We start from the raw sequence: 9657 nt of genomic DNA on the forward strand, positions 1-9657 counted from the left end.
CTTAAAAGCCATTTGAACAAGTTATAATCAAGATATCAAATTTTGGTTAACAGATCTTTAAGCAGCACATTCAGGAGTACCTATACTGAAATTTTGAACAAAATCCATTTTTTGGCCGAAAATGACAAAAATTGTAAGTCTAAAGCCTTAAAGGATTTTTAGCCAAAAATACGTTTTCTCTCTGAACTAAAATTTAATGTGCCTAACTATTTAAGTACATCCAGAATAATACACAAGCACCAAGAAATGACCTCGAAAAAACCCTATATGGCGAGTAATTAGCATTGCAAAAATAATTAAAATATTCTAAAAATCATTTGAACATTTTCTAAAAGCCATTTGAACAAGTTATAATCAAGATATCAAATTTTGGTTAACAGATCCTTAAGCAGCACATTCAGGAGTATCTATACTGAAATTTTGAACAAAATCCATTTTTGGGCCGAAATGACAAAAATTGTAAGTCTAAAGCCTTAAAGGATTTTTGGCCAAAAATAATTTTTCTCTCTGAACTAAAATTTAATGTGCCTAAATTATTTAAGTACATCCAGAATAATACATAAGCACCAAGAATGACCTCGAAAACCCATAAGTGGCGAGTAATTAGTATTGCAAAAGTAATTAAAATATTCTAAAAATCATTTGAACATTATCTAAAAGCCATTTGAACAAGTTATAATCAAGATATCAAATTTTTGGTTAACAGATCCTTAAGCAGCACATTCAGGAGTACCTATACTGAAATTTTGAACAAAATCCATTTTTTGGCCGAAAATGACAAAAATTGTAAGTCTATAGCCTTAAAGGATTTTTGGCCAAAAATACTTTTTCTCTCTGAACTAAAATTTAATGCCTAACTATTTAAGTACATCCAGAATAATACACAAGCACCAAGAAATGACCTCGAAAACCCATAAGTGGCGAGTAATTAGCATTGCAAAAGTAATTAAAATATTCTAAAAATCATTTGAACATTTTCTAAAAGCCATTTGAACAAGTTATAATCAAGATATCAAATTTTGGTTAACAGATCCTTAAGCAGCACATTCAGGAGTACCTATACTGAAATTTTGAACAAAATCCATTTTTTGGCCGAAATGACAAAAATTGTAAGTCTATAGCCTTAAAGGATTTTTGGCCAAAAATACGTTTTCTCTCTGAACTAAAATTTAATGTGCCTAACTATTTAAGTACATCCAGAATAATACACAAGCACCAAGAAATGACCTCGAAAACCCATAAGTGGCGAGTAATTAGCATTGCAAAAGTAATTAAAATATTCTAAAAATCATTTGAACATTTTCTAAAAGCCATTTGAACAAGTTATAATCAAGATATCAAATTTTGGTTAACAGATCCTTAAGCAGCACATTCAGGAGTACCTATACTGAAATTTTGAACAAAATCCATTTTTTGGCCGAAAATGACAAAAATTGCAAGTCTATAAAGCCTTAAAGGATTTTTGGCCAAAAATACTTGTTCTCTCTGAACTATAATTTAATGAATTCTCAGCACAATATCTTTCTTGTAAACTTGACATTGAAACTAAGGTATTGTACCATACACTGTATATACTTACTGAAATTGGTGAAACCTTCGGTGAAGAAAGAGTAAGTTGGTTATGTATTAAACCTGAAAATAAAATAAATATATATTAATCCAAAGATTATAAAAAAATAAATATAGTTCCTGCATTAATAACCTCAGAATCTTCATTATCCACACAATTGTTAGGACGGGGAAAGAAGATTGAAATCGTCATTCTAAAATTAATTTAAATTGTGAAATTGCTGTGAATAATTAACATTCTGGTTGCAAACCACCATTAGAGTCTTCAACTGACTTAGTCCCTAATGCAATAAAATACGACAAGAGAACAATCCCCATCAAAATGCCATTACAAAGTTTAATACTGTACAAACTATTCATTTAAATTTTAGGTTACAGGAACCCTGTACTTAATCATCAGAGAATGAAAGAAGCATGTTAATAAGGCATTAATATATATATAACTTATTTACTGAACACATATATTTAACTTTACCTTAAAATCAGGTCTACTTTAGCAGAAATGTCATCTGCGAGTTAGCAGGCATACCACAATCTGGAAATAAAAACTGGGGTTACATATTTAAAAACAATAAAACACACTAGTATCATATTAATATCTTCAGTGCCATGCATGTTCAACAATTACAAACCAGAAGTCTGTTTTAGCCATTGTTATTTCATCACCAAGAATAAAACTCCTTTCTTTAAAAACTATATTTAAATCACACCAAATTTCCTTTTTTACTCAATGAAAAAAAATATTCAAAAGAGGATTAACAAAAGCAAATAAATCAAGTATCAACAATGTACTGTATACAGTATACATCCCAATTACCTGCTAAACACCTCACACACAAAATGTATCTTGCCCCCAAATAAGCATAGTTGCAGCACATTCTGGGAAAAAAAAAAGGGGTTTTACATGTATCCACTAGAATAAACCAATCTAATCATTTCTTCAATGTCTTCAGGGCCATGCATGGTCAACATTACAAACCAAAGTCTGCTTTAGCCATTGCAATTTCATCACCAAGAGTATATTATATATATTTTTTTTAAATCTAATATAAAAGACATCAAATTATATACTGTATACAGTATATATTTTTTAAATCTAATATAAAATGACATCAAAGTAATTTACTGTTTATTAATTCTCAGCACAATGTTTCTTGTAAACTTGACATTGACACTAAGGTATTGTACCATACACTGTATATACTTACTGAAATTAGTGAAACCTTCGGTGAAGAAAGAGTAAGTTGGTTATGTATTAAACCTGAAAATAAAATATAATATATATTAATCCAAAGATTATAAAAAATAAATTTAGTTCCTGCATTAATAACCTCAGAATCTTCATTATCCACACATTTGTTAGGACGGGGAAAGAAGATTGAAATCATCATTCTAAAATTAATTTAAACTGAAATTGTTGTGAATAATTTAACATTCTGGTTGTAAATCACCATTAGAGTCTTCAACTGACTTGGTCCCTAATGCAATAAAATATGACAAGAGAACAATCCCCATCAAAATACCTTTACAATGTTTAATACTGTACAAACTATTCACTTAAATTTGAAGTTACAGGTACTTAATCATCAGGGAATGAAAGAAGCGTGTTAATAAGGCATCAATATATATAACATATATTTACTGAACACATATATTTAACTTTACCTTAAAATCAGGTCTACTTTAGCAGAAATCTCATCTGCGAGTTAGCAGGCATACCATAACCTGGAAATAAAAACTGGGGTTACATATTTATAAACAATAAAACACACTAGTATCATATTAATATCTTCAGTGCCATGCATGTTCAACAATTACAAACCAAAAGTCTGTTTTAGCCATTGTTATTTCATCACCAAGAATAAAACTCTTCTTCAAAACTATCTTTAAATCACACAAAATTTCCTTTTTTACTCGAAATGAAAAAAAAATATTCAAAAGAGGATTAACAAAAGAAAATAAATCAAGCATCAACAATGTACTGTATACAGTACACATCCCAATTACCTGCTAAACACCTCACACAAAATGAATCTTGCCCCCAAATAAGCATACCCGGTAGCTGCAGCACATTCTGGAAAAAACAAAAAATGGGTTTTACATGTATCCACTAGAATAAACCAATCTAATCATCTCTTCAATGTCTTCAGGGCCATGCATGGTCAACATTACAAACCAAAGTCTGTTTTAGCCATTGCAATTTCATCACAAAAAGAGTAAAATATATATATATATTTTTTTAAATCTAATATAAAATGACAAAGTAATTTACTATTTATTAATTCTCAGCACAATATCTTTCTTGCAAACTTGACATTGAAACTAAGGTATTGTACCATACACTGTATATACTTACTGAAATTGGTGAAACCTTCGGTGAAGAAAGAGTAAGATGGTTATGTATTAAACCTGAAAATAAAATAAATATATATTAATCCAAAGATTATAAAAAAATAAATATAGTTCCTGCATTAATAATCTCAGAATCTTCATTATCCACACAATTGTTAGGACGGGGAAAGAAGATTGAAATCGTCATTCTAAAATTAATTTAAATTGTGAAATTGCTGTGAAAAATTTAACATTCTGGTTGCAAATCACCATTAGAGTCTTCAACTGACTTGGTCCCTAATGCAATAAAATACGACAAGAGAACAATCCCCATCAAAATGCCATTACAAAGTTTAATACTGTACAAGCTATTCACTTAAATTTTAGGTTACAGGTACCCCGTACTTAATCATCAGAGAATGAAAGAAGCATGTTAATAAGGCATCAATATATATATAACATATTTACTGAACACACATATTTAACTTTACCTTAAAATCAGGTCTACTTCAGCAGAAATGTCATCTGCGAGTTAGCAGGCATACCACAATCTGGAAATAAAAACTGGGGTTACATATTTAAAAACAATAAAACACACTAGTATCATATTAATATCTTCAGTGCCATGCATATTCAACAATTACAAACCAGAAGTCTGTTTTAGCCATTGTTATTTCATCACCAAGAATAAAACTCCATTCTTTAAAAACTATATTTAAATCACACCAAATTTCCTTTTTTTACTCAATGAAAAAAAATATTCAAAAGAGGATTAACAAATGCAAATAAATCAAGTATCAACAATGTACTGTATACAGTACACATCCCAATTACCTGCTAAACACCTCACACACAAAATGTATCTTGCCCCCAAATAAGCATAGTTGCAGCACATTCTGGGAAAAAAAAATGGGTTTTACATGTATCCACTAGAATAAACCAATCTAATCATTTCTTCAATGTCTTCAGGGCCATGCATGGTCAACATTACAAACCAAAGTCTGCTTTAGCCATTGCAATTTCATCACCAAGAGTATATTATATATTTTTTTTTTAAATCTAATATAAAAGACATCAAATTATATATGTATATTTTTTAAATCTAATATAAAATGACATCAAAGTAATTTACTGTTTATTAATTCTCAGCACAATGTTTCTTGTAAACTTGACATTGACACTAAGGTATTGTACCATACACTGTATATACTTACTGAAATTAGTGAAACCTTCGGTGAAGAAAGAGTAAGTTGGTTATGTATTAAACCTGAAAATAAAATATAATATATATTAATCCAAAGATTATAAAAAATAAATTTAGTTCCTGCATTAATAACCTCAGAATCTTCATTATCCACACATTTGTTAGGACGGGGAAAGAAGATTGAAATCATCATTCTAAAATTAATTTAAACTGAAATTGTTGTGAATAATTTAACATTCTGGTTGTAAATCACCATTAGAGTCTTCAACTGACTTGGTCCCTAATGCAATAAAATATGACAAGAGAACAATCCCCATCAAAATACCTTTACAATGTTTAATACTGTACAAACTATTCACTTAAATTTGAAGTTACAGGTACTTAATCATCAGGGAATGAAAGAAGCGTGTTAATAAGGCATCAATATATATAACATATATTTACTGAACACATATATTTAACTTTACCTTAAAATCAGGTCTACTTTAGCAGAAATCTCATCTGCGAGTTAGCAGGCATACCATAACCTGGAAATAAAAACTGGGGTTACATATTTATAAACAATAAAACACACTAGTATCATATTAATATCTTCAGTGCCATGCATGTTCAACAATTACAAACCAGAAGTCTGTTTTAGCCATTGTTATTTCATCACCAAGAATAAAACTCTTCTTCAAAACTATCTTTAAATCACACAAAATTTCCTTTTTTACTCGAAATGAAAAAAAAATATTCAAAAGAGGATTAACAAAAGAAAATAAATCAAGCATCAACAATGTACTGTATACAGTACACATCCCAATTACCTGCTAAACACCTCACACAAAATGAATCTTGCCCCCAAATAAGCATACCCGGTAGCTGCAGCACATTCTGGAAAAAACAAAAAATGGGTTTTACATGTATCCACTAGAATAAACCAATCTAATCATCTCTTCAATGTCTTCAGGGCCATGCATGGTCAACATTACAAATCAAAGTCTGTTTTAGCCATTGCAATTTCATCACAAAAAGAGTAAAATATATATATATATTTTTTTAAATCTAATATAAAATGACAAAGTAATTTACTATTTATTAATTCTCAGCACAATATCTTTCTTGCAAACTTGACATTGAAACTAAGGTATTGTACCATACACTGTATATACTTACTGAAATTGGTGAAACCTTCGGTGAAGAAAGAGTAAGTTGGTTATGTATTAAACCTGAAAATAAAATAAATATATATTAATCCAAAGATTATAAAAAAATAAATATAGTTCCTGCATTAATAACCTCAGAATCTTCATTATCCACACAATTGTTAGGACGGGGAAAGAAGATTGAAATCGTCATTCTAAAATTAATTTAAATTGTGAAATTGCTGTGAAAAATTTAACATTCTGGTTGCAAATCACCATTAGAGTCTTCAACTGACTTGGTCCCTAATGCAATAAAATACGACAAGAGAACAATCCCCATCAAAATGCCATTACAAAGTTTAATACTGTACAAGCTATTCACTTAAATTTTAGGTTACAGGTACCCCGTACTTAATCATCAGAGAATGAAAGAAGCATGTTAATAAGGCATCAATATATATATAACATATTTACTGAACACACATATTTAACTTTACCTTAAAATCAGGTCTACTTCAGCAGAAATGTCATCTGCGAGTTAGCAGGCATACCACAATCTGGAAATAAAAACTGGGGTTACATATTTAAAAACAATAAAACACACTAGTATCATATTAATATCTTCAGTGCCATGCATATTCAACAATTACAAACCAGAAGTCTGTTTTAGCCATTGTTATTTCATCACCAAGAATAAAACTCCATTCTTTAAAAACTATATTTAAATCACACCAAATTTCCTTTTTTTACTCAATGAAAAAAAATATTCAAAAGAGGATTAACAAATGCAAATAAATCAAGTATCAACAATGTACTGTATACAGTACACATCCCAATTACCTGCTAAACACCTCACACACAAAATGTATCTTGCCCCCAAATAAGCATAGTTGCAGCACATTCTGGGAAAAAAAAATGGGTTTTACATGTATCCACTAGAATAAACCAATCTAATCATTTCTTCAATGTCTTCAGGGCCATGCATGGTCAACATTACAAACCAAAGTCTGCTTTAGCCATTGCAATTTCATCACCAAGAGTATATTATATATATATTTTTTAAATCTAATATAAAAGACATCAAATTATATATGTATATTTTTTAAATCTAATATAAAATGACATCAAAGTAATTTCCTGTTTATTAATTCTCAGCACAATGTTTCTTGTAAACTTGACATTGACACTAAGGTATTGTACCATACACTGTATATACTTACTGAAATTAGTGAAACCTTCGGTGAAGAAAGAGTAAGTTGGTTATGTATTAAACCTGAAAATAAAATAAATATATTAATCCAATGATTATAAAAAATAAATTTAGTTCCTGCATTAATAACCTCAGAATCTTCATTATCCACACAATTGTTAAGACGGGGAAAGAAGATTGAAATCATCATTCTAAAATTAATTTAAATTGTGAAATTGCTGTGAATATTTTAACATTCTGGTTGCAAATCACCATTAGTCTTCAAGTGACTTGGTCCCTAATGCAATAAAATACGACAAGAGAACAATCCCCAACAAAAGGCCTTTACAAAGTTTAATACCGTATAAACTATTCACTTAAATTTGAAGTTACAGGTACCCCGTACTTAATCATCAGAGAATGAAAGAAGCATGTTAATAAGGCACCAATATATATAACATATATTTACTGAACACATATATTTAACTTTACCTTAAAATCAGGTCTACTTTAGCAGAAATCTCATCTGCGAGTTAGCAGGCATTATAACCTGGAAATAAAAACTGGGGTTACATATTTATAAACAATAAAACACACTAGCATCATATTAATATCTTCAGTGCCATGCATGTTCAACAATTACAAACCAGAAGTCTGTTTTAGCCATTGTTATTTCATCACCAAGAATAAATTATATATTTTTTTAAATCTAATATAAAATGACATCAAAGTAATTTACTGTTTATTAATTCTCAGCACAATATCTCTCTTGTAAACTTGACATTGACACTAAGGTATTGTACCATACACTGTATATACTTACTGAAATTAGTGAAACCTTCAGTGAAGAAAGAGTAAGTTGGTTATGTATTAAACCTGAAAATAAAATATAATATATATTAATCCAAAGATTATAAAAAATAAATATAGTTCCTGCATTAATAACCTCAGAATCTTCATTATCCACACAATTGTTAGGACGGGGAAAGAAGATTGAAATCATCATTCTAAAATTAATTTAAACTGAAATTGTTGTGAATAATTTAACATTCTGGTTGCAAATCACCATTAGAGTCTTCAACTGACTTGGTCCCTAATGCAATAAAATATGACAAGAGAACAATCTCCATCAAAACACCTTTACAAAGTTTAATACCGTATAAACTATTCACTTAAATTTGAAGTTACAGGTACAGTACTTAATCATCAGAGAATGAAAGAAGCATGTTAATAAGGCATCAATATATATATAACATATATTTACTGAACACACATATTTAACTTTACCATAAAATCACGTCTACTTTAGCAGAAATCTCATCTACGAGTTAGCAGGCATACCACAATCTGGAAATAAAAACTGGGGTTACATATTTATAAACAATAAGACACACTAGTATCATATTAATATCTTCAGTGCCATGCATGTTCAACAATTACAAACCAGAAGTCTGTTTTAGCCGTTGTTATTTCACCACCAAGAATACAACTCTTTTCTTTAAAAACTATATTTAAATCACACCATATTTACTTCTTTTACTCGGCAAAAAAAAAAAAAATATTCTAAGCTGGATTAAGAGAAGCAAATAAATCAAGCATCAACAATTTAAACACGATATACATCCTAATTACCTGATAAACACTTCATTATAAAAAACTTATCTTGCCCCCAAGTAAGCATAGTTGCAGCATATTCTGGAAAAAACAAAAAATGAGTTTTACATGTACCCACTAAAATAAACCAATCTAATCATTTCTTTTATGTCTTCAGATCCATACATGGTCAACATTACTAAGCAAAGGTTGTTTTGGCCACCATATACTATACTGTATTTCACAATTATGTAAATTAGTAAAACCTTCACTAAATGCTTAAAAGTATTTATCTCTGGGGCTATTCATTATCAACATTGCATTTTTATTAAATTGGGTAAAATTTATTTAAGTTTCAAATACTGTATACTGGTATGACAAAGTATTGTTCCCTAAATCTTAGCTTCAAATACTGTACCACTTGATAAGAGCCATCACCAAATTAAAACTACAACCACACATACTTACGTGCATTAGTGAAAGCTTCTATTTAGCTGTAACATTATGCCTGCTAAAAATGGAAAACAAATTATTTCACTTCAATCAATAAAGCCTTTCATAAATCATTTCATGGAAATTTAATTTCATAAGACTGGGAATACTGCATAACTGTATGCTTCCCTACAGTCTACAGCACAAGTATA

General features: G+C 29.5%; 1 long non-coding RNA gene across 2 annotated transcripts; it reads right to left on the bottom strand.

Moving 5' to 3' along the window:
* Positions 1-1550: 1550 nt before the first annotated feature.
* On the bottom strand, positions 1551-8936 carry LOC121878361. 2 transcript variants are annotated; one of them, XR_006091139.1, is made up of 19 exons: positions 8708-8936; positions 8244-8296; positions 7913-7970; positions 7452-7504; positions 7072-7133; positions 6729-6788; positions 6263-6315; positions 5914-5980; positions 5572-5631; positions 5115-5167; positions 4735-4796; positions 4392-4451; positions 3926-3978; positions 3577-3643; positions 3235-3294; positions 2778-2830; positions 2387-2448; positions 2045-2104; positions 1551-1632 (listed from the first exon to the last, which is right to left on the bottom strand). It is a non-coding gene; the product is annotated as an uncharacterized LOC121878361 (long non-coding RNA). The 2 variants fall into 2 exon arrangements; XR_006091140.1 differs by lacking the exons at positions 7452-7504; positions 7913-7970; positions 8708-8936 and having other exon boundaries at positions 8244-8260.
* Between the last annotated feature and the right edge of the window lie 721 nt (positions 8937-9657).

This window comes from Homarus americanus, unplaced genomic scaffold (assembly GCF_018991925.1).
Source record: "Homarus americanus isolate GMGI-L3 unplaced genomic scaffold, GMGI_Hamer_2.0 scaffold41027, whole genome shotgun sequence".
NCBI classification, from domain to species: domain Eukaryota; kingdom Metazoa; phylum Arthropoda; class Malacostraca; order Decapoda; family Nephropidae; genus Homarus; species Homarus americanus.